This window comes from Glycine max, chromosome 1, assembly GCF_000004515.6.
Source record: "Glycine max cultivar Williams 82 chromosome 1, Glycine_max_v4.0, whole genome shotgun sequence".
NCBI classification, from domain to species: domain Eukaryota; kingdom Viridiplantae; phylum Streptophyta; class Magnoliopsida; order Fabales; family Fabaceae; genus Glycine; species Glycine max.
In genome coordinates, this window is record NC_016088.4 from 27,699,165 (window position 1) to 27,725,504 (window position 26,340).

The following is a 26,340-nucleotide window of genomic DNA, read 5'->3' on the forward strand; positions in this document are numbered from 1 at the left end:
CTGCTTATATTTGAAAAGTTTTATTACTGTTAGGATTTTTCCGTTGCCTGATTATGTGGCCATATTAACTTTTTTAAAGTAAAATTTAGAATTTTAAATTATAATTTCTAGCGGTTTCGATTAAATGAGAAAAAAAAAACATTAACAACCTACCCATATCAACATATACCCAAATCTAAAACCCACATAAGCAAATACTCAGATCTAAACCAAATCAACAAACCTGCAAATACACAACATTAATTAAGTACAATCAAACTTTAAACTAAGGAATTAAACATTAAGAAGAAAACCTGCGAGGCAAACTAGGAACAGAGAGAAACAGAATCATTGCAAAGGCGGATGATATCCCAAGTGGTACAATACGCAGAGGAAAAAGACAACATAGGACAATGTGGGTCTGGATGTGAAAGCCCTCAACAATGGTGTGAGAGGTATGGATTTGGACTGTTTGGTTCAAATATGAGTGAAGATGATGAGTTAGTGGTGGGTTGTGCACGGTGACGCTGAGGTGGTGCAGTACCGGGGTTGGGCACATGCGGTGTGCAGTGGTGCTGGTAGGGGTCGCGCCAACATCAAATCTGGAGGGGGAGGTAGCGTGCAATGTCGAAGGAGGGTGGTGGGGTCGGTGCGATGATGATGGTGGTGGTGGTTGTTTGATGACGAACAATGATGGTGGTGGTGGTGGTGTTTGATTTGTTTGTAGTGGATATTAGTTCTGGTTTTGTGCTTGTAATGAATAATTTTAGTTCTATTTTATTTTATTTTTACTTTAATTGATTCTGACTATTTTTAGTCACCATAAATTGTAATTTTAATTTTGAAATGAATATGGGTGGTTTTGAAACCGTCACAACTCATATTTTTAAAAAGCTAATGACCACACCATTAGTTACTGGGAAAATCCTAACAATAGGAATCGAAAATAAAACTTTTCAAAGATCAAAGAGCAAAAGTTAAGAAAAATTTTATCAAGGATAAAAAGCAAAAGTTGGGTATATATTAAGGATCACAAACATATTTTAGTTGCCAAACAATTCACAGTTTTTTCACTTAGAATGTTGAAGGAGTAAATCAAAGCCTAAGACTATGTTCTCAACAAAACTAGCCAAATGCTGAAAACTAGTTGGAAGCTGAAAAGTTAACTTATTAAATTATAAATACTTGGTAAAAATGGTTATTGAAATAGTTGAAAAGTGTAAAATGACATAAAAATAGTAAAATTATGATTTATTAAAAAGGGGTCATCAAGAAATTTAATAAATACATGAAGGATAAAAAGGAAAGAAAATATAAAAAGTTAGAAGGTACAAAAAAATTACTAAAAATTCTTGTTTACCGAACAGTCAAATAAACTTTTCAGCTAATTAAAAAACTAAATGTTAGTTAAAATACCTTGTCAAACATAACCTAAATATACAAATCGCTATTTTCTAAATATTCCCAATTACACTACATATTATTAATTTTTCAGAATAAAATGGTAATTATTGGCTATAAATACCTAATTTTTAATATTATCTTAAAATAATGAATGAAATTAAAATAATATATGAGTATACAAAATAAAGTAGAATTTGTTAATTGGACCCCAAAAGTAACTAATTCTATTCAATGGGAATTACTTCCTGCACCTCCCTTTTTATTTCCTGCACCTCCAAAAAAATCAAACAGACTAAAATACCCTTCACCAGGCACCCTCTCCCTCTGCCAAGAAAACCCTAGCCATTGCCTCCATAACCATCATCGTTGCACCCCACCTCCACTAACACCATAACAATAGTCACCAATTTTGTCCTTATGAGCGACAATGGCATTCTCACTCTCATCATCTAGTGTTCTTATTCAATAGTTTTGTAAGCGCACCTTGTCATCGTAGTCCCCTGATCCAATTTACATAACCTTGACAACACGTGCATGTGTCTCGCAGAACCTTCACGACTCATCAAGAAAGTTTTATATCGTTATATTGTGACAATTAAGTAGACCACCTCGGACCTATATGACTCTACAAAAATGGAGCACAACAACCTCTGTTTTTCCACTTCCTTAAACACACCCTCCTTCAAAATCCCTAACAACCACAATATCCAAATATTGTGAATTCGAACTCGCCTTGTTCTCAAATGACTCCAACGGGTATCTACTACTACAAATTTCCTTGCACCTCACCAATGTATATTCTCTGTTCTCTTTGTTGTATTCCCTGTAACTCACCTAAAAATAGAAACAACATTAGATACTGAAAAATAGCTATTGTAAAAGGGCAATTTTGGAAGAATATTCTATTCTAAAATAACTATTCCAAATTGTGAAAAATCATATTCTAGAATACCTATTTCGAAATAGGTTTGTGGATTACTTATCCTATTCTGGTATTGTTATTCCAAAATATGATAAGTAATCCAAAATACTTATTTTAGAATATGATTTTTTATATTTTGGAATAGGATATTCTTCCGAAATGAGATTTCCATAATAGGGGTATGGTGAGAGGGGTATTTTTGTCAGATGAAGTCTTTTTTGAGGTACAGGAAGTAAAATCTCTATTCAATTTAGCCTATAATCACACTTGATGTGTTAACTTTGGGCCCATCTAATGATGCCCAAACCAAAAAAAAAGAGTACCCAACCCATCTCAAAATCCACAAAGTACTCTTCGAAACACATGACCAAAGTTTTGGAATGATTTTGTTTATCATCATAAATAGTAAAATAGTTAAAACATTAGAAATTAAAAATAATTAAAAAATATGATATTTAATATTATTAATTTATTTTTATTGTCATTTCTAATGAAAACTGTTTTTTTATTTCCATGGCATGCATGACATTTTACCATTTCATCAACACATCTTGAAAACAATTACAATTAACTCTCGATTTCTGCATCCACTTTTACCAAGAACTGCATCAACAATTAACTTTTGATTTACCATTTCTTCAAAACACATTATTTTAAAGTAACTCTTGATTCGGTAACATAGAATGGTAGAATATGAAATTATATGCTTGTCTATTTTCTAAGTAGTGCACAAAGGAATAAATATTTTTATTCAACTAAATTCAACTTTTTTTGTTCTAATATATATTGGATTTTGATGAATAACAATAAGTATAAATTATTGGTGTTCTAATGAGTTTTTGACATGTGGGTATGTTCAAATATTAAATGACTTAACAGTACTTTGTATCCTCCAAGAAAGATTACTCTATTTACTATCCATCCAACCTCCAAAGCGCTAAAATCAAAAGGCATCCACTCTTTATGAAAATAAGTGTTATACATTGTGTTGTTAGTTATTCCATGCGTCCTGCCAGTAAGTCACTCACACATCTTTTGGAATGATTAACATTGGGCAAAAAGTCCATGTTAACCGAAAAAAGGGAAGTACACATGTTCTATCTGATACAAATACATTTTGCCTTTCTTTATTTTGAATTGCTAACATTTGAATTTAAGGAAAAGAAAAAGTAGAAGAAAATAGAAGGTACTCAGAATATTCTTTAAAGGTCACTTTCGCTAAGGACAAGGAGCACATGGTGTTGTCTGTACTATCGTGAAAATCCTTGCAAATCAAGACATGCCACTTAGCCTTATCCTCTATCGTGAGACAACAATTTTTTCGAGGAATTGACGCTGATCCCATAACGGATCCTTTGTTGAAGTCTATAAAATGCAGTCTTTACCCAAGAAGAAAAAAAGAAGAGAAAAAATGACAAAAAAGGAAGAACTTATTTGAATCGAAACTCTGCTGAAATTACTGGATGACTAATACAAAGTTTTCATGTGTTTATTCTTTGCTAAGCAAATTCATTTTGTAATTGAGCTTTATTGTTTATCAACTCTTTGAGTGTTGTTAAATACTTGTATTCATTCAAACTACTATTTGTGAAAGACATGAGTGACTTAGTGTTAAATAATACTTAGGTTTCTTAGATTCATGAAGAGTCTAAGAAAGTGTTAGAAGTGGTATTAAAATACTTGTAAAGTCAGCAGTGACAGGTCATAATACTTGTTTTGCAATCAAGTTTTGATTAATAGAACCCTTTACTATTGAGTAAAGGAGAAATGGACGTAGCTGAGGTTGAGTAAACTGAGATAAACCAAGTGATTCTACTTCTTTCCTTCATGGTTTATTGGCCATTATATTAACACTCTCTATCACTTCTTTAACACCATGTGTCTATTTGAAAAACTATTTTAAAAAGACTCTCTATTATTAAGTCTCTGGAAGATCAAACTTGTCTTTATTAAAATATGTTTTTTATTGTACAACCTATTTTTCTTCTACATTTCCATCTATATCTGCATTAAAAGTTGTAAAAGTTTATTATATCTTTGATTAACACACTATTCAATCCTCCTTCTATTGTGATTGTTGTTAATTCAAATATAATTATGCAAAGATTATAAAGTCCACCAACTTTTCCCCTAAATAACTTATTTATAAATCTCATCACTATATTCATTACAAATTTTACAATGAGACCTCTTTTGGCATTTGATATTTTTCTGAGTGAATAGGCATTTTAGTCCTTATCTTTGTAGCCATTTTGCAAATTAGTCCCTATCCTATTGAAATGTAAAAAATAGTCCCTATCTTTGCATAAGTGTTGCAAAATAGTCCTTGCCTATCTTTGCATAAGTGTTGCAAAATAGTCCTTGCCGTTAAATTTGAAAGTAACGCCATTAGTGAGGTGCATTGTTGGCAATTTTAGTGCCACGTAGACTTCTGTGTTGACTTTGGTCTTGAGGTTCATGTCTTCCCCTTCACTCTGCACCATGAAGTCATACTTGTTTGCTCCCTCTGTGGCCAGAGTTTTCATGATTTCGTTGTTGGACTTGAGCATCTGTGGTGACTCATATACAGGAGTCGCGTGGTATAACACAAGTGAAACTGTCGCAACCTACCCTTTTGCGGGCGAGCGAGGCGAGGCTCACGGGTGTATCTTCCAAAGGAGGAAAATGCGCGGAGTCACCACCAACGTTTATTTGTGGAAAACGTCAGAAAAACCGAAGGAAACTGGTCATGAAGAATATTCCAGATTCAGGAGTTGTATTTACGTTTGAGGAAGGTATTAGAACCTCTCACGTTTGTACCAAAGGACAACAACCTTAATTTTAGAATTGTGTGAAATTGTGTACCTAAATTTCTTTTTTATTTTTGAGGTCGACAAAAGCGGGGCTTTTGCTCCTATGTACCCTCTATCGAAGAGGAAATCAGACCTACGTATTTCTTTCTAAAGGGAAAATCAAGCGATTCTTTTTACTTGGAAGGAGGTCTTTTTAAGGCGTTGGACCTTAAAATGACCCATTTTTACTTGGTGAAAAAACTGAGGTATTGAACCTTAAAATCCTTTTCAGTGATTTTTTGCGGACGAGCTTGACTTTGCGAGTTGATTTTAGCCTTAGTTTCACTTTAGTTATTAGTCAATTCTATTAAGAAAGAGAAATTCCAAAGAGAAACGTCCGATTTGATTTTTTTGGTTTATTTTACTAAAAGATATTTTTGATTATTATATTATTATTTTACCTCTTTTTGGTTTCCAACGTGGTTACGGCATGACTGAACGGTCAGATTTCATTTTAACAGAAATTAACGGATATTACAATTCAAATGATCAATGGAAATTTATCTTATTTTTTGATTAGGCGAGAAAATGACTTAAATAAATGACTAAAGCACATCAAAAGGGGGTACGGAAAGTAAATGAAACGAGAATAAAAGTACGCAAAACAAATGGGGACCACCACGGGTACATAGAATGAATTGAAAAGTTCGATTTCGGGAACTTACCGGTTGAAGACCGAAGAACGACGAAGAATGAATGACGAACGACGAAGCACGGTTGAAAATCTTTGCGAAATCACCCACGGAAACGTTACGGAAGCGCCTCAGCTTGGATTTTCTTCACGGAAACAATTTTCCTCACTAATTTTAAGTGATTATGAAGTACCAAAAGAGATGAACCCTTTTCTTCTTCACTCCTCCCTCTATTTATAGGAAAATAGGGGAGGAACATGCCCCCTAGCTCACCCAGGCGAGCTCAGCTCGCCCAGGCAAGCCAGGCTGCTTCCTCCAGAAGCAACCGCCTTCTGGAGGAACAATCTGGAAGGCCCAAGTGGGCCTGGTTGCTATTTGCACCCCCATTTTTACTAAGTACACCCCTTGCTTTTTTTGGTGATTCTTTTTTCGTAACGTTACAAAACTTTACGAATTTCGTAACAACACTTGTTTTCTTTCTGTAAGGTTACAAAACCTTACGGGCCATGTAATTACTCCTTTTTTAGCTTTCGGAATGTTACGGAAACTCACAGATTGTGTAACAATATTTCCTTTTGATTTCCGACATGTTACGGAATTTCACGGATTGTGTAACAATGCTTCCTTTTGATTTCCGGCATGTCTCGGAACTTCACGAATTGCCTAATGATGGGTGCCAAGTACCTCGAAGTGGTCAAAAGAAAGTTGCATGCCACCAAACAATGGTCCCCGGATGAAATTAGTGTATGACAGTTGCCCCTCTTTACTTGCCTTTTATCGGAGATAAGAGGAAAACAAAGATAAAACATTGATTTCGTCCGTCTTCCCCTTTTCCGTGATTGGTCTATGACGACTCACATCTCTCCTTCTTCTTTCTCTGCACAACACAAAACAAACACAAACAACAAAAACACCAATAACATAATATACACATATACACATGTTTGGCGAAGGAACCGATCGGGAAAATAAAAAAAAAACCATATTTCCCAGTTATCGGAGGCTCCGTGCTTGATAACGGAGGACACATGAACACCGCTAGGCAATCAATTCATGGGGCTCCGAATAGGATGGTGGAGGATACACGAACAACGTTAGGCAATCAATTCGTGGGGCTCCGAACTTAATGGTGGAGGACGCATGAACAACGCTAGGCAATCAATTCATGGGACTCCGAATAAGATTTTGAGGGTGGAGGATAGACGAACAGCACTAGGCAATCAATTCGTGGGGCTCCAGACTCGATGGTGGAGGATGCATGAATGACAATCAATTCATTGGACTCCGAATAAGATTTGAGGGTGGAGGATAGACGAACAACACTAGGCAATCAATTTGTGGGGCTCCAGACTCAATGGTGGAGGACGCATGAACAGCGTTAGGCAATCAATTCATGGGGCTCCGAATAGGATGGTGGAGGATAGACGAACAGCGCTAGGCAATCAATTTGTGGGGCTCCAGACTCAATGGTGGAGGACGCATGAACAGCGTTAGGCAATCAATTCATGGGGCTCCGAATAGGATGGTGGAGGATAGACGAACAGCGCTAGGCAATCAATTCGTGGGGCTCCGAACTCAATGGTGGATGACTCATGAACAACGCTAGGCAATCAATTCATGGGACTCCGAATAAGATTTTGAGGGTGGAGGATAGACGAACAGTGCTAGGCAATCAATTCATGGGGCTCCATACTTGATGGTGGAGGACGTATGAACAGTGCTAGGCAATCAATTCATGGGACTCCGAATAAGATTTGAGGGTGGAGGATAGACGAACAGCGCTAGGCAATCAATTCATGGGGCTCCAGATTCGATGGTGGAGGACGCATGAACAACGCTAGGCAATCAATTCATGGGACTCCGAATAAGATTTGGGGGTGGAGGATAGACGAACAACGTTAGGCAATCAATTCGTGGGGCTCCAGACTCGATGGTGGAGGAAGCATGAATGACAATCAATTCATGGGGCCCCAGATAAGATTTGAGGGTGGAGGATAGACGAACAACACTAGGAAATCAATTTGTGGGGCTCTAGACACGATGGTGGAGGATGCATGAATGACAATCAATTCATGGGGCTCCGGATAAGATTTGAGGGTGGAGGATAGACGAACAACGCTAGGCAATCAATTCGTGGGGCTCCAGACTCGATGGTGGATGATGCATGAATGAAAATCAATTCATGGGGCTCCGGATAAGATTTGAGGGTGGAGGATAGACGAACAACGCTAGACAATCAATTCGTGGGGCTCTAGACTCAATGGTGGAGGATGCATGAATGACAATCAATTCATGGGGCCCCAGATAAGATTTGAGGGTGGAGGATAGACGAATAGCACTAGGCAATCAATTCGTGGGGCTCCAGAATCAATGGTGGAGGATGCATGAATGACAATCAATTCATGGGGCTCCAGATAAGATTTGAGGGTGGAGTATAGACGAACAGCGCTAGGCAATCAATTCGTGGGGCTCCAGACTCGATGGTGGAGGATGCATGAATGACAATCAATTCATGGGGCTCAGGATAAGATTTGTTGGTAGGACCGAATGGTCCACCGGTTTTTTTTTTTAAAAAGGCGAACATGCTTTAGCAAGGAAAAATAAATCATTCGCGAGAGCACCATATCTTAGAGAAACAATATACCCATGCCAAAAGTAATTTTCCTTGTAACCGAAAATGAAGGGCAGGATGTCAACATTTAGCTTTTAAATGAACATTCAGGGGAAACATCGGGTCAAACTGAAACTGGGAATAAAATCACTCATAGTGTATCAAAACTCACATAGGTAAGTGTTTTACCCTAATCCCAAACCATAGATGCACCATGACTTTATTTTGCACTTGATTTCCTATCGAACCAAAAGATCACACACACGATCACAAATCAATAGGATTTTCTCGAGGGTAGTGTTTTTGGAGAGGAAGCTGGGTGTGTCGGTCTTTTCCTCTTTGTTTATGTGGGCTGGATATCGCCAGTCGAGAGCGACTTTGAGTTGCAATCCCAAAGGAAGAACTACTTCAAAAATGGGTTTTCCTTTGCTGGCAGTCATTTATCCTGCCGAAAATTTATCTGGTCAGAAGATCTTCTGTTCTCTTTCCTGGTTTCCTGTATTGATAAGGAATTATTCTGTTTTCCTTCGATCTTTTCCTTTTTACTTTCTTCCGATCTTCGACCGGGAATCCTTCTTTTCCTTTTCTTTTCTTTCTTTTCATTTATTCCTTTTCAATCTTTGTTTAGGAATTCGGGTTTTAGCATTCGTTATTCGCTCTTCCTTGAGGAGATTCTGTTGTCCTTTTCTTCGGGGAAAGGATGAGGATTCGTTTCATGGGCCAAGGTTCAAAGTAGCTTAAGGTTGTGTCTCAACATGGTTTTTTCCTCGTGCGAGCCCGATTTTGATATCTAGGGCAAAACCAATTCGTGTGTCAAGGTGTCGGTCTTGGGTTGAATTTTCATATTATTTCCACGAGGCATGCGTAACAATGATGATTTGGAAACAACATGCAAATTTAGTCATGGCTACAGCTAGGTGGGTACTCAAGCATCCAGTTTATGGCATTGTGATACTAAGGCTTGGGATTTACACAAGTAGACCCAATATTTCCAAATTATGTTCTTTCATCGGTTCAACGAATTCATCCATTCTTATCTCGGTTGTTCTGGAAAATAAACTCTTAGCGTCAGTCTCTTGTTTCCAAAAGATATGTTTGCTCTCTATGAATGATTTATGCTTCCTATGACCATAACATGCCGACTTTCGAGGTCTTTCTTTCTTTTTTTCTTTTTTTTTGTTTCATTTTTTTTATGTTTGCAAAAACTATACATCCATCGCCATCTATGAGAAAAGCTTTTTCTTTGTACACCTACATTCCTATACACAACAAAGTTTTTCTGTACATACACGCATTAAAAACTCTTTCTCTTTATATCAACATGGTCTATATAACAACTCTATTCCTGTTCAAAGACTTCTTTTTCGTTTTTTCAACATACACTCATGGTTTATACAAAAATTTCTTTATATACACTCGTTGCTCACACACAAGAATTTCTTTTCACGCATTATTTACACACACACACAAAATCTTTCCATACATTTTTTTTCTTTTACAAAAAAAAAACTCTTTTCTTTTCTTTATATATAGACATGACATTTGTTCACGACGCCTCTTTCTTTTTTCTATTCTTGGCATTATCATGGTTTTTGTTCATTTTATTTTTAGGACAACGTTCCTAAATGAAAACTCTACACGGTTCCGGAATTTCAACAAACATTATCGACAATAACGAAGTAAACACTAACGCAACAGTCCAAACAAAACATATGCACAAAACAAAAGACAATCAAAAAAACAAAACAAACGTTAGTCCCTCAAGTTATAAAAAATAAAATATGTAACAGATAAAAGAGGAAACCTAAAAGAGAATATGAATCTGGGGATCCCCCGGTCATGTGGCTCCACTCCCTCCTAAGAAACCGAGTAAATCTGTCATCTCCTCATCCATGCGGGCCTCCTCTGCATCGCCGGGAGCCTCTGCGGGGCGCCTCCCCTGCCTGGGCCTTAGGCCAATCTCCGGGCCATGCAACCTCAGCCCTGAACTGATCTGGAGTAGGGCACGCAAAAGGAGTGAAACCCTGGCTCTGCTGACTGAGGCTGAGCTGGTAGAGACACTCATGTATCTGCACCTGCCCCCTGTGGTTGGCCGCCTCCTGGCGAACCAAGTGCTGTAAATACCGCTCCATGCCAAATGACCCAGCTGGATCAGCCTGATGAGGTTGTGGCAGTGCATCTGCAGCCTACGGTGCATCACCCTGTGCCTGTCTAGGCGTGCAATACTTCTCAATGAAGGCCCGGGTGATCGGCGGTCGAATCACCTTACTAGGTGTGACGGGAACCCCGAATGACTGGCAGAGACCCGTGATCAATGCTGGAAACCCCAAGGCCCTGTTAGACTTATCCGGGTCTAGAGGGTGTCTGGTAGGTGGCATACCTACAAATAAATAAATGGCGTCAGCGATCAACTGAGCCACATGGACGCTCATCCGTGTCAGGATGGCATACACCAACTGACACTTCGGCAGAGGGAGGTCAAAGTTATGATCGCTGGGCAGGACATTGTTGAGAAGCAACGTCATCCACATCTGGGTCAAGGTGGTCATGCTGGTGCGCATGATCCGCACCCGTCTCCCGGCAGCGGTCCGGGCGAAATCCTGACCCGGTATGCATAACAGCTGGGCAATGGCCTCCTTGTCAAATCCATCAGCCCGGTTCCTTCTCTGACTAAACTCGCACTCCTGGCCCTCCTCTAACACTATCGGGTCTCCCAAGAACTGGCTGAGGGCGTCTGCATCAAAAGGAATCTACGAGCCCTTTACCCATGACCGCATGTCCCGTACGCCCTTCTCTGTGGGCCAAGCTTAGCCATGGGAGTGACCAGCGACGTCCAACGTCGACGAGCTATCTCTTCTTGAAAATCTGCGTACTCATCGTCCCTGAGTTGGACGTGTCTCTCTCGGTGGAATGACCATCCTTTGATGGCCTCGAAACGTTGCTGGTGCTCAGCGCTCCTGAAACGATGGCTGTCAAACTCGGGAGCGGCACCGGTCCCTTCAGTCGCGGCGTCCCTCCTAGATCTTTTCGCGGAAAGCTTTCTCGGAGCCATTTCTTGTTGGAGATGAATAATAGAGCAAAACGGAATCAAAAATGCAAAAAATGGTGACCTAAGGGCTACAAAATCCGTGAGTCCCGTGAGCTTTCTTTTTTTGAATGAGGGGGGGGGGAGTTTTTGAGTGCAGAAACCTTCCCCCTCCCCCTTTTTAACCACTTTCGTACAGGGGTTGCTCGCCCAGGCGAGCTAACCTATACCTTTTTTTTTTAGGAAAAAATAAATAATGCTTTCTGTGGATCGGCGTTTGCTTACTCGAACCCCCCCTTAGGGTAGATTAGGCATTCAATATTTACTTTAAAGACACAACAGTAATAACTACCGGGAATTCAAAGGATACTAGGCTGCCTTGCAGCAGCGCTTTCCATTTGTCCAAAGCTAGGCAAGGGATGACGATCTATCGGTTGTGACCCTAGCCTCTCCTTGCGTCCGTCCCTAAGTACCTGAATGTAGAAAACAACAATGCATGGCAAATCGTGACCGCGTTGTCGTCTTACCTTGATTGGTTTCTGCCTTTAACTTTGTCTCGACCTCTGACCGTTGCCTAAGATGATTCTGCCCCTGTTATCACAAAAATATGCATGCGTATGCATATGCATGAATGTTTTCAATGCAATAATCTTCTTAGTGAAAGCTGATTAGGTTTAGTTTTAATTAAGCGCTTGGGGCACCCCATGAACTGAGCGAAAGGGCTCAGGTTATCACAAACTGCACATGGTTTAAAACCAAAGTGAGGACTGAAGCCTCAGACCCATGTTCTCTTCTTTTAAAGAACTGTGACGAGACACTTACAGCGGACAGGAATCCCTGGAGGAAACCAAGAAGAACAAAAACACAAAAATAAAAAGAACATGTAGCGGTTTCCTCAATTACCCCAGATTTCAAGCGTAATATCGCTTAACGACATCAGAGTTCACAAGCGAGGGTAGCTCCTCGCCATCCATGTTGGTGAGCACCAGAGCCCCCCCAGAAAAAGCCCTTTTCACAATGAAAGGTCCTTCGTAATTCGGGGCCCACTTTCCTCGATTATCTTTAACAGCGTGGGATATCTTTTTCAGGACAAGGTCCCCCTGATTGAACTTGCGCGGGCATACCTTCTTGTCGAACGCGTTATTTATTTTTTGTTGATACAAGTGCCCATGGCTCATGGTCGTCAAACGCTTACCTTCAATAAGGTTGAGTTGGTCGTAGCGTGTTTGAGCCCACTCTGATTCTTCTAGGCCTGATTCCGCTAGTATCTTCTGGGAAGAGATCTCTACCTCAAATAGGAGTACTGCTTCCATCCCATAAACCAAGGAATACGGCGTTGCCCTAGTAGAATTTCGTACCGAGGTTCGATATCCATGTAGGGCAAAAGGCAACATCTCATGCCAATCTTTGTATGACACCGTCATCTTCTGAATAATCTTCTTAATATTTTTATTTTGAGCCTCCACAGCCCCGTTCATCTTTGGCCGATAGGGGGTGGAGTTATGATGCTGGATCTTGAAATCCCCGCACATTTCCTGCATCATTTTGTTATTCAAATTGGTGCCATTGTCTGTAATGATCTTCCTAGGGAGTCTGTATCGACAAATTAGTTCCTTCTTAATGAATCTGACCACCACACACCTCGTGACATTGGTATAAGAAGCCGCTTCGACCCATTTGGTGAAATAATCTATCGCCACGAGAATGAAGCGATGACCGTTCGAAGCTTTAGGTTCAATTGCCCCAATGACATCTATCCCCCACATGGAAAAAGGCCAAGAGGCGGACATGACTTTCAGAGGATGGGGCAGAACATTGACATTGTTCGCATACGCTTGACATTTATGGCATTTCCTTACATGGGTGCAGCAATCGCTTTCCATAGTGAGCCAGTAATAACCTGCTCTAAGGATCTTCCTGGCCATAGCATGCCCATTGGCATGTGTCCCAAATGAACCCCCGTGGACTTCCTCAATCATGTAGTTCGCCTCTTTGGCATCTACGCATCGCAGGAGGGTCATGTCGTGGTTTCGTTTGTACAGGATGGTACCACTCACAAAGAAACCAGTAGCCAATCTCCTTAACGTTCTTTTGTCATTGTTGGAAATCCTTGGTGGATATTCTTTGTTCTCGACATACTGTTTGATGTCGAAATACCATGGTTTTCCATCTCGCTTTTCCTCTATCGCACAACAATGTGCCGGCTTGCCCCAAGATCTGAATTCAATGTATGGCAGATCCCCGTGTGGGGCAAGTTGAAACATGGATGCCAAAGTGGCCAGTGCACCGGCCATTTGGTTTTCTTCCCGAGGTATGTGGTGGAAAGAAATGTCGTCAAAGAATTCGGCTAACTTCAAGATATGAATTTGATAGAGTATCAACTTTTGATCCCTAGTTTTCCATTCTCCTCTCAACTGGCATATTACCAAAGCCGAGTCTCCATACACTTTGAGTAGTTTTACGTCAAAATCAATGGTCGCTTGAATCCCAAGGGCACACGCTTCATATTCGGCCATATTGTTGGTACAATCGAAACCTAGCCTGGCCGTGAAAGGAATACATTGATCATCTGGGGATACAAGGACTGTCACTACTCCATGGCCCAAAGCATTAGATGCCCCATCGAAACAAACAATCCATTTGTCTATATCCTCGTGCGTCCGCTTCTCCTCGAATAGGGCCATGATGTCTTCATCCGGGAACTCGGGGTGCATCGACCGATAATCTTGGAGGGGTTGTTGGGCCAAATAATCTGCCAAGGTGCTCCCCTTTATCACCTTTTGGGTGACGTACACAATATCGAATTCAGATAGTAGTACCTGCCACCTAGCAATTCGTCCCATGAGGGCCGACTTCTCAAAGATGTATTTCACGGGATCCATTTTGGAAATAAGCCACGTGGTATGACTGAGCATGTACTACCTAAGATGATGTGACGCCCATACCAAGGCACAACACGTCCTTTCCAACATTGAGTAATTCATCTCACAGGCGGTAAACTTCTTGCTTAAATAGTAAATGGCTTGTTCCTTTTTCCCAGAGTCATTGTGCTGACCCAACACGCACCCCATAGACTCGTCTAACACAATCATGTACAGGAAAAGAGGTCTTCCTGTTACAGGTGGCATGAGCACCGGGGGATTCGCGAGGCTCTATTTGATTTTTTCGAAGGCCTCTTGGCAGTCGCTGTTCCACAGGATCACCTGGTTCTTACGCAATAGTTTGAAGATGGGCTCGCAGGTAGGGGTGAGTTGCGAGATAAATCTCGCGATGTAATTCAACCTGCCTAGGAAACCTCAAACCTGCTTCTCCGTGCATGGCTCTGGAATTTCAAGAATGGCCTTCACTTTCTCGGGATCTATCTCTATCCCTTTCTGGCTCACGATAAATCCCAATAATTTCCCCGATTTCACCCCGAAGGTGCACTTGGCGGGGTTTAGTTTCAGCTGCAATTTCTGCAGCCTTCCAAACAGCTTACGCAAATTGACGAGGTGTTCGTCCTTGGTCCAAGATTTGGCAATCATGTCATCTACATAGACTCCTATCTCTTTATGCATCATGTCGTGGAACAAAGCTACCATGGCACGTTGATAGGTTGCCCCAGCATTTTTTAGCCCGAAGACCATCACTTTGTAGCAGAATGTTCCCCATAGGGTGACGAAAGTAGTCTTCTCCACATCTTCGGGTGCCATCTTTATCTGATTATACCCTGAGAAACCATCCATAAAAGAGAAAAGGGCGAACTTGGCTGTATTATCTACCAGTATATCAATGTGTGGCAAGGGAAAATTGTCTTTAGGACTGGCTCGGTTTAAGTCCCGATAGTCTACGCACATTCGCACTTTGCCATCCCTTTTTGGGACCGGGACAATGTTGGCTACCCAATCCGGGTATCGAGCTACAGCCAAGAAACCCGCATCAAACTGGTTTCTTACTTCTTCTTTAATTTTCAAAGACATTGTGGGTCTCATCCTTTGTAGTTTTTGCTTAACCGGGGAAGACCCAGGATTCAATGGCAACTTATGCTGCACAATGTCGAGGTCCAGACCTGGCATGTCTTGGTACGACCATGCGTAGATGTCTTGATATTCTTCAAGAAGGGTTATCAAACCTTGGCGGATAGGTGCGGTCATACCGGTTCCAACTTTCACTTCTTTCTTTCCCTCTCCGGTCTCTAAGTTTATCAGTTCGGTTTCCTCTTGGCGAGGCTTCATTTCACGTTCTTCCTGAGCAATCAATCTCTCCAACTCTGGTGAAAGGATGTCCTCTTCCTCTTCTTCGTTTATTGTTTGACTTACTTCTCGGTCAAAATCGATTATCAAACCCTCGTTGTTAGGATCCTCAAAGAATCGACCCTTACATCTATACCATTCAAGACAATAAAACAAAAACATGCAAAATGATATGAGAAAAGGTGGAATCGCAAGAACAGATGAAACAAGATCTCTTTGTTATTTAATAAGGTAGGTTTCACAAAACAAAAGAGAAAGGAATCTATAGCCTCTAATTACATTGAATCAGCGGTATAGACTTCTGACGGGCTCATCACGCGCCAGTTCCCCACTTGGGAATTGGGATGACATGGTCGCACGAAACTTGGCGAATCTTGTGGAGATTCCTCTCCTATTGCCGCCACCTCTTCCTCGAACATTATCCCGGCACTTGTGAAACACTGGCTAACATGGCCGGGCCATGCCCTATCTGCCCGGAGTCTTGACGGTGCATTCCTTCTTCCCGGTTTCCCGGGTTCATACCCCAACCCATATTTGTACGGGTTCCCTCTAATGTCGACCAAATCGGCATTCTCGTGGCTGTCCTTGCCTAGACCCATTTTGGGCTCATAACCATGCTTGAGCATCACCCATGTCACTATTAGGGCCGCATTAGAGAGACAAGGCAGCAACGGACTCGTTTCCACAGAGGCACAACTCACCACCTCAAAGGATTGGAAAGCTATTTCCAATGATTCCTTCGCTGCTTCCACATATAGCGCGGAGGAGGGGCAGCTCACCAACATATCTTCTTCGCCTGACACTATCACTAAGAGTCCACCAACTGCGAATTTCAATTTCTGGTGAAGCGTCGAAGGGACCACTCCTAGCGCGTGAATCCAGGGTCTCCCCAAAAGGCAGCTGTAGGCGGGATTTATGTCCATCACTTGAAAAACCACATTGCAAGTGTGGGGGCCTAGCTAAATGGGGATGTCAATTTCCCCCATCACCTCCCGCCGACTACCATCAAAGGCTCATACTACCATCGAACTTGGTTTTAGATGTGACGCATTAAAAGGAAGTTTCTCCAAGGTGGTCTTTGGCATCACATTTAAACTTGAACCATTGTCGATAAGTACCTTAGCGACGACATGGTCCATGCATCTGACAGACACATTTAGAGCTTTGTTGTGCCCTCTCCCTTCAACGAGAATCTCTTCTTCCGCGAACGTGATATAGTTATTGGTAGTTATATGATTAACAATGTCTTCAAAACCCTCGACTGAGATGTCGTGTGCTATGTGGGCTTCGTTGAGGACCTTTACCAATAGTGCACGATGAGGCTCAGAGTTTATGAGCAGTTCGAGCAAAGAGATCCTTGCCGGAGTTTTATTCAGTTGCTCAACTACCTTAAACTCACTTTATTGGATGAGACGAAGGAACTCATGAGCCTCTTCCAAGGTCACCGCCTTTCCTTGAAGACCTTCTTTCTTTTCAGCTCCTTTTACCACTGGGGGATTCACTTCTTTTGAGGGGGTGGCCGCGTCAGCGGGCTCTTGGATCATGGGTGCTTTCCCCTTGGAGGGCAATTCCGCCGAGTGAGGGGGAGCGAACACCCGGCCACTACGGGTTACACCACTAAGGCCGGTAATGTTGGTCACCTTGGCCGACAAGGAGTCAACCTCAGTTGCAGCCTTTTCTCCAAAAGCGGGAGAAGTATACTTCCATGGAAAAACCTTATTGCTTTGATAGGAAAACGACGTTGGCTTGGGCACTGTCGGGGGGTACTCGGACCTGGAGCCGGTCACATTCCTAGTGAAACATATTACTAGGGCTTTGGGGGTTAGGGGAACCTTCCTTTTCTGCCGACTGCATGCAAATCTGTGGTTCTTCCCTATCTCCCTCGGACACTTCGAGCTGCCCCCAGTCCATGAGCCGTTGAAGTAATTCTTCCACCGCAGGGCAGGTTTCCATGTCGTGTGATTCCCCGAGATGAAACAGACATTCGTCACTTTTGCCTCCGCCACGAGAGACCATGCATGCTGCATGCAGCGACTGGTAGATGAATCGTCTAGACGTAGCCACATCTTCTAATCTCTTTGACCCTGATGGCCTATCCTTTTCGATGGCGCTTACGCTAGCTCCTCCATGACTGGCTAGTGGATTGGTTTTAATGTTGGGGCCCTCTTCTTGAAACTATAGCCAGCCGACATTTCTTAGGTGTTGCACCTTATACTTGAATGGCAGGCAAGAGTCAATGTTGTGTCCGGGGGCTCCACTATGGTATGCGCATGTGGCATTTGAGTTGTACCACTTGGGGTATGGTGGCTGGAAGACCTTCCCGGGTATGGCCACCACCAAATGATTTTCCAATAATGAGGGCCACAACTCGGAATACGCCATGCGAACAGGAGAGAACTCGTCTCTCGGGGGGCGTCGTGCATTGTTATAGCTCGCGCCAGGAGTTGTATTATTGGCTGGCCGGGGAATGGCTGGAGCTGTGTGTTGGGCAGGCGTTTTTTCTGTTGCGGGAGGCCCTTCCACTTGAGTTGGGAGGGAACTTCCGGCTCAGATCGAAAAGTTCGGGTGGTTGTGTTGGTATGAGTTTTGGGCATTTTGGGGCGTTTTCATCCATGTTGGGGCGGTGGTGACCGCGTGGGTATCTTCTTCCTTTTTCCGTGTGCCCACCACTGGGGCTCTTCTATTGTTGTTGGGGGCAACGCTGGATGCATATTCAAACTTGCCTTTCCTCAGTCCGGACTCGATTCTTTCTCCGGCGAAGACAAGGTCTGCAAAGTTAGCTGGCATATATCCTATTAGCTTCTCGTAGTAGAACGTGAGCAACGTATCTACCATAATCGTGATCATTTCCCTTTCAGTCATAGGCGGGACGACTTGGGCTGCTAGGTCTCTCCACCTTTGAGCATATTCTTTAATGGACTCATGTTCCCGCTTGGTCATACTCTGAAGTTGGTTCCGATCAGGAGCCATATCCGTGTTGTATTGGTACTGCCTAATGAAGGCAGTTGCCAAGTCTTTCCATGACCGGATTTGAGAAGCTTCCAGATTGGTGTACCACGCCACTGCTGCTCCGACTAAGCTGTCTTGAAAGAAGTGCATTAACAGCTTTTCGTCCGTAGAATATGCCCCCATCCTTCGGCAGTACATCCGAAGATGACTTTTTGGACACGTCGTCCCTTTATATTTATCAAAATCTGGTACTTTAAACTTGGGGGGAATGATGATGTCAGGTACCAGACACAGATCCGCTAAATCTGAGAACGAATAGTTGCCGAGGCCTTCTACCGCTCTCAGCCTCTCTTCAAGTAGATCAATCTTTCCTTTGTCTTTTGCAAAGGGAACGAGTTCCTTAACGAGTGCGGATGGAGATGGGACGTGGCAGACTATGTTTGGTTGGGGCAACTCATGGGGGGCTGGTTCCTTGAGGGGAAGTAGAGGGCCTAAATGGGCATCTCCTTCATCATCTTCTTGCAGAGGATAGTCGACGTGAGGAAGGAGCTGCCCCTCGAAGGTAAGGGCTTGGCTCAAATCGTCTGGAGCGGTACGGGGAGTGAAGTCTGGAGGCAAACCATAAGGGTAGGCTTGAGGACTATACCTTCGATTAAAACCCGTCGCGTTTCTGTCTTGGCCCAAGTTTATTGCGGGTTGTAGCACCGGTTCCGCTTCCCTAGTTGTATTGGAAGCGACCGCCGTAGCATTATCTTCTATAGTTTTTTGAAGCTTTAGCATGGCCTCCGTGATAAAAGCCATTTGATCTTTTAAGGCCGATAGGTCGGCCTTCATCTGTTCTTGCACTCCCTCTTCGTTATCCATCTTACTTCTGGATCGGGTGTTATAGAGGTGCCTTTGCGCTTTTTTAGTTATGGTGAGTTCCCTAAAGAAACAAAAAGTGGTGAGTATGCCATCAAAACATGAATATGCTAATGAATGATCAGAGCACTTGGATCCACCTCAAGGCCTTTTTAGACAACGTGATGAATTTCATAACTTCTCTTTTAATAAAAAGGAACAAAAGCTTTTATCTAGCCAAGATCATACAAAAGTGTTACAACAGAAACTAACGGTTTCTAATTATATGGGCCATTAAATCTATCATGTGTTGACAGTAATTGATTAGCCCGTGAATTTCCTCTGGGGATGAACACACTTCAGCGATGGCCTTTGCTTTGGCTAGTAGTCATGGGAGGTCTTGACTTCCATTTAAGGTCAAGGCGAACCTATCCATCCACATGGTCGCTTCTTGATGCAATGCATCAATCACCCTCCCTCTTGCTTCCTTCTCGGCGTACACTTGTGCGAAGTCCTCTACTAGTTTTTGTTCATGGGTCAAAGACTGGCTTAACTCTTCTTTGTAATGCCCTATTATAGCTAGCATGCTTTGCTCCGTGGCTTCTAAGTGTTGGGCCAAACTCCTCTTGGATCTTGAGCAAGCAGCTAACTCCTCCTTTAAGATCATGCCATGTACTCGTGACTGGTCTCTTTCCTCTCTCCGGAGCTTGAGATCATTGTTGCTGCCCCATAAAGCTCCTCGAAATTTATCTCAGCCATGCTCTTCCTTGCGAGCCCTCTTGGTTTCTCGTTCGAGGGCTCTTGTGGTAGCCGCATTTTCCTCTTGTAATTCGGCACACTTTTTCCAGATGTCTGTAGTGACTAACTTGAATTTTTCTTTGACGAGTCTTGCCTTTCCTAGCTTTGATTTCAGAGCTTGGACTTCTTCATCCTCTTCCGGAGCTTCGAAGTTCTCCTCGTTGATAATTTTCAACTTGGAGAGCCAATCTAACCCTCGTGTATGAACTCTTAGCCATTCATGATAACCACCGATGATGCCATTACGGATGCCCCTAAGTTTTTTATCTTTCCTTAACGGGCTTTCCCACGCCTTGTGGACTCTTTGTACAATCTTGAAACTTTGCGTGTCGAAATCTCTCACAAGGAAAGGCGAGAGGCTCTCTTCCGTCGGTGCTCCCCTCATGGGGTACCCTAACTGTCTTATGGCAAGTGCAGGATTATAGTTAATACAACCCCTCGTCCCTATCAACGAAACGTTTAGGTAGTCCCCACATGAGAAGAGAACTCCCTCCTTTCGTTCCTTCCATCGAGGAAACTAGTTGATTGTGCTGCCTCCTATCCCAGCCATGTATTGGTCCCAATCTACTCTTCTTTTTTCGACGCACGAGCGATAACTTTGAAGCGGACACGGGTGCCTTATGTCTTGTTGGAATAGGTGCAAAACCAACCACACACAAAGAGCGGGTAAGCAGCAGACAATCCGTGAGCTGTTCTTCTCGCACCTTTAGTCAAATGTATCAAATAAGTCCGCCAAGATAGCTACCACCGGGCTCTCCTTGCTATGGTGATATGCAAGGAAAGCATCAATTGCGGCTAGGTCCACCAAACCGTCCACGTTTGGAAAGAGGACAACCCCAAAGATTAGAAAAGCTAGTATATCCGCAAACGGGACCCACTCTTCTTGACTCGCCATATCCCTTGCCCTGCCTTCCAAGTATTTTCACGGTAGGCCCACTACGCCGTTTCGAGTTTGCTTCATACGATCCAACTCTCTTGTCGAATCTCTGACCACAGCTACAATCTTGCTTAAGGAGGGAAGAAACCCGGAGAAAAGATACGGTTTTCTTCCCCCAAGAGGGCATCCTAATATCTCCTCAAATTCTTCAATAGTCGATATTATTTGGAAGTCCCCAAACGTGAAGCATCTCAACGGCTGGTCATAGTATTGGGCAAGGGATACAACGGCTACCGTAAATACCTCCATTGTGGTCAAATCTAAAATCTTTCCGTACACTTTGCGGAAGGCTTGCCTTTGGAGGGGTCCCATCAACCGTCCCAACTCCTTAAGGCTGGTGACATCTAGGCCCTTAATCTTGACTTGATAGAATCTTTTTCCATTTTGATTTGTCCCCATCATTTACCTAAAAAGGGGTGAATCGAGGCTCTGATATGAATGATGCAATGCGCATGCATGAAACGAAAAGAAAAACAAGGGGTAATTTACATGTACGAGATCGAAAAAGATCCATCTGAATACTACGTTATAAGCATTGCGGCGCCCCAACATATGTATTAAAAAGTGACGCATTACTCTAGAGAGACAAAATATCACTAGCTATACAGCAAAACTATAATTTATGTGCTATTTGCAGAAGAATGCATGAGATCAAATGGCACAGAGCGTGTTTGCTCCATGCCCCTATTTGGGGACCTATAGGATAATATCTAGGGGTCTCTAATAACTACTCCCAACGATCCATATCTCACATGGCTGTTTTCTAGAGGTATCATCACTCAAGATAATAATATTGCGGCTGTATGGAATACCAGCGACAACACATTATAAAGAGAGAAAGCTCTAGACGAGGTTTCACTATTATCAAGCAAGTCGGAGACCTAGCATGACCATAGATTCACCTCTACTCCTTAAATTCCCATGGACCCGGGTATAGGGCCCCTTTTTTACTCAAACTCGTGGGTGCTTAGAATGCAGTGTAAAAATGTGGAAAAGACATCATTTATTATATTTACACAATTCAAAAAAATGCACACACAAAGTTTCACAATTCCACAATTTCCTAAAATAGGCCTAACTCACAAAAATAGTCCCCAGTGGAGTCGCCAACTGTCGCAACCTACCCTTTTGCGGGCGAGCGAGGCGAGGCTCACGGGTGTATCTTCCAAAGGAGGAAAATGCGCGGAGTCGCCACCAACGTTTATTTGTGGAAAAAGTCAGAAAAACCAAAGGAAACCGGTCATGAAGAATATTCCATATTCGAGAGTTGTATTTACGTTTGAGGAAGGTATTAGCACCTCTCACGTTTGTCCCAAAGGACAACAACCTTAATTTTAGAATTGTGTGAAATTGTGTACCTAAATTTCTTTTTTATTATTGAGGTCGACAAAAGCGGGGCTCTTGCTCCTACGTACCCTCTATCGAAGAGGAAATCAGACCTACGTAGTTCTTTCTAAAGGGAAAATCAAGCGATTCTTTTTACTTGGAAGGAGGTCTTTTTAAGGCGTTGGACCTTAAAATGACCCATTTTTACTTGGTGAGAAAAACTGAGGTATCGAACCTTAAAATCCTTTTTAGTGATTTTTTGCGGACGAGCTTGACTTTGCGAGTTGATTTTAGCCTTAGTTTTACTTTAGTTATTAGTCAATTCAATTAAGAAAGAGAAATCCCAAAAGAGAAACGTTCGATTTGATTTTTTTGGTTTATTTTACTAAAAGATATTTTTTATTATTATATTATTATTTTACCTCTTTTTGGTTTCCAACGTGATTACGGCATGACCGAACGATCGGATTTCATTTTAACAGAAATTAACGGATATTACAATTCAAATGATCGGTGGAAATATATTTTATTTTTTTATTAGGAGAGAAAATGACTTAAATAAATGACTAAAGCACGTCAAAAGGGGGTACGGAAAGTAAATGAAACGAGAATAAAAGTACGCGAAACAAATGGGGACCACCACGGGTACATAGAATGAATTGAAAAGTTCGATTTCAGGAACTTATCGGTTCAAGACCGAAGAACGACAAAGAACGAACGACGAACGACGAAGAACAGTTGAAAATCTTCGCGAAATCACCCATGGAAACGTTACGGAAGCGCCTCGGCTTGGATTTTCTTCACGGAAACAATTTTCTTCACTAATTTTAAGTGATTACGAAGTACCAGAAGAGCTGAACCCTTTTCTTCTTCACTCCTCCCTCTATTTATAGGAAAATAGGGGAGGAGCTTGCCACCCAGCTCGCCCAGGCGAGCCAGGTTGCTTCCTCCAGAAGCAACCGCCTTCTGGAGGAACAATCTGGAAGGCCCAAGTGGGCCTGGTTGCTATTTGCACCCCCATTTTTACTAAGTACACCCCCTTGCTTTTTTTTGTGATTCTTTTTTCGAAACGTTACGAAACTTTACGAATTTCGTAACGACACTTGTTTTCTTTCCGTAAGGTTACGGAACCTTGCGGGCCATGTAATTACTCCTTTTTTAGCTTTCGGAATGTTACGGAAACTCACGGATTGCGTAACAATATTTCCTTTTGATTTCCGGCATGTTATGGAATTTCACGGATTGCGTAACAATGCTTCCTTTTGATTTCCGGCATGTCTCGGAACTTCACGAATTACCTAACAATGGGTGCCAAGTACCTCGAAGTGGTCAAACAAAAGTTGCATGCCACCAAACAATGGTCCCCGGACAAAATTAGGGTATGACAGAAACCTTCTGAGCTTCGGTCAGGTTCTTGTACTTTGGCGCGAAACCATTGACGGTGCCCATCTGTTTAATTTCTTTGACCCCATGGTTCTTAAATAAATTTTCAGAATTTGGTAGCAGATGATGCATCATATTCTGAAGCAAGTCTTCACCACCAATGGTACTTCTTGCCAAGGCTTTAATCTGTGATACTCCACCCGATGTAGCAGTGACAACAACATCACAATAACCAGCACCCATATTGAAAGTGGGAACACTTTTGTGGTGTGGAAGCATGTGAATTTTGCAAAGGATTTGCTTCCAAAATATTTCAAGCACAACAACTTCTCCAGCTTTGTTCGATAGCTCAATACCTATGTATGTTTGTTTGTTGCCCCTATTCTTTCCCTAAATATTATATTTTTTTTCCCAGCCAGGTGTTGTTTTTGTTTTCTTTTTGTCTAGTTAGGCAAATACTAAATAGAAGGGGTAAGGAGGAAAACTTGCCTGTTAGGGATATACTGACAAAAAGATAGATTTGTTTAACATAATAATTATATTTTTAAAGCATACATGATTATTGATTTAGAATCTTTCTATTTTCTTAAACATAATTACCATTTATCTATTTTATATTAAACTATGTTATCTTCATAAGAAGGAAGAAACATAAGAAATTACCTTTTCAATCAAACATTTTAATTTATTCACACTATTTTTCTAAGAAAGCACTTCTTCCAAAGTCTTAAACTTTGACTGGCTCACCATTTTATCCTTTCTAACTAAATTCTAATAATTGATTAGCCCAATTTTACTATTTTACATAATTTTCCGAATAAGAACAACAGACATTTCAATTTTTACGGCGAAAATTGAAAGAAAAAGAAAAATCAATCATCAAATTATCAATAATAATAAAATTGGCGTTTTTGTGAACATGCAGGGATTCCGAAAAATTGTGCCAGACATATGGGAATTTGCGAACGAGCATTTCAAGCGAGGGCAGAAGAAGCTTCTCTTCGAGATCATGCGGCAAGGAAGTTGTGGATCTGAAAACATGGTAGGTGAAGGCGGTGGAGGAGACTGTTTGAAACTGTTTGGTGTTTGGTTAAAAGGGGATACACTAACAGATTTAATCTATGATTATCACCAAATGGCTGCACCCTTCATTCAGTTGCCCAATGCTTAGATTTTCTACTTTCCTTTTGTAGATTAAGTTGCTGAAAATACTTGCGTTACTGGGAAGTGGCGACAAGCAAGCTAGTGGACACATGTACACTGTGCTTGGTGATATAATGAGAGGGAATAGGAGGAGAGGATGAACTGCAGGAGGAATGGAAGAAGAGGGTTGACGAGGCTAGAATAATTTTTGTCCTAACTTATCATAATTTTTCAATTCAGTCCAAAGACTTGCCACATGGGTTTGCTTACATGGACAAAGACATGTCACATAGACATATGACTAACAGTGGAAATTAGATTTTAATAGTAGAGACTTATTTGCATAACGGATGTAAAGATAGGGACTATTTTTTACATTTCAATAGGATAGGGACTAATTTGCAAAATGACTACAAAGACAGGGACCAAAATGCCTATTCACTCTATTTTTCTCATAGAATACAATAAATATCTTTGCTTAATTCAAGTGGTTGTTATTAAAATCTCTCTCTCTTGTCTTGCTAGGGTTTTATCTATAGAGAACTGTGCCATGAGAGTCCCTATTTTCCTTTCCCAAGGTTGATTGCTCTGAGTTCTGAGATTAGGACTTTGCTCCCTTGCTTATCCCTAGGAGACTTAGATCTCTAGGAAAGGATGGAGAGATGACGAGAGATTGATTTCACCGAAGATGAATAAGGAGCCATACTACAAGTTCATCTATTAGAATTCAGTGGCTCTTAGGAGAAACAAAATGAAGCATGGCTGCTTGGAAAACTCCTTACTCAAGGGTTTTTCTATAGTAAGGCTTTCATGACAATGATGGCCCAAGTGTGGAAAGTGCATAATGAGGTGGAGATCAGGGGATAGGGAAAGAACCTTTTAACTTTCAAGTCCATAGAAGAGATAGGTAAGGATCAGATTATAGAAGGAGGTTCATGGGGTTTCGACATAAAGCTTATAGTTTTAAACGATATGGGAAAGGAAGAAAATCCTAGGGAGGTGACCCTCACTCACACTATGTTTTGGGTTCAAACCTTTGACCTACCCCTAGGATATAGAATAAAGGCGATGGCAGAAAGACTTGGGGGAGTGTTGGAAAAATTTATGTGATAGGACAATAGTGACGAGAATAGGATGAGAGTTTCCTTTCATTTTTTGGTTCTCATTGATATTACAAAATCCTTAAAAATGGGTCTTATGTTGAGAGTTGGAGAGAAGGATGCAACAAAAATCTTCTCCAAATATGAGAAATTAGGCAATATATGCTTTTTGTGTGGATGTCTTGACCACCTAATGAAGGAGTGTGACAAAAGGGAGAAGGATTTTTT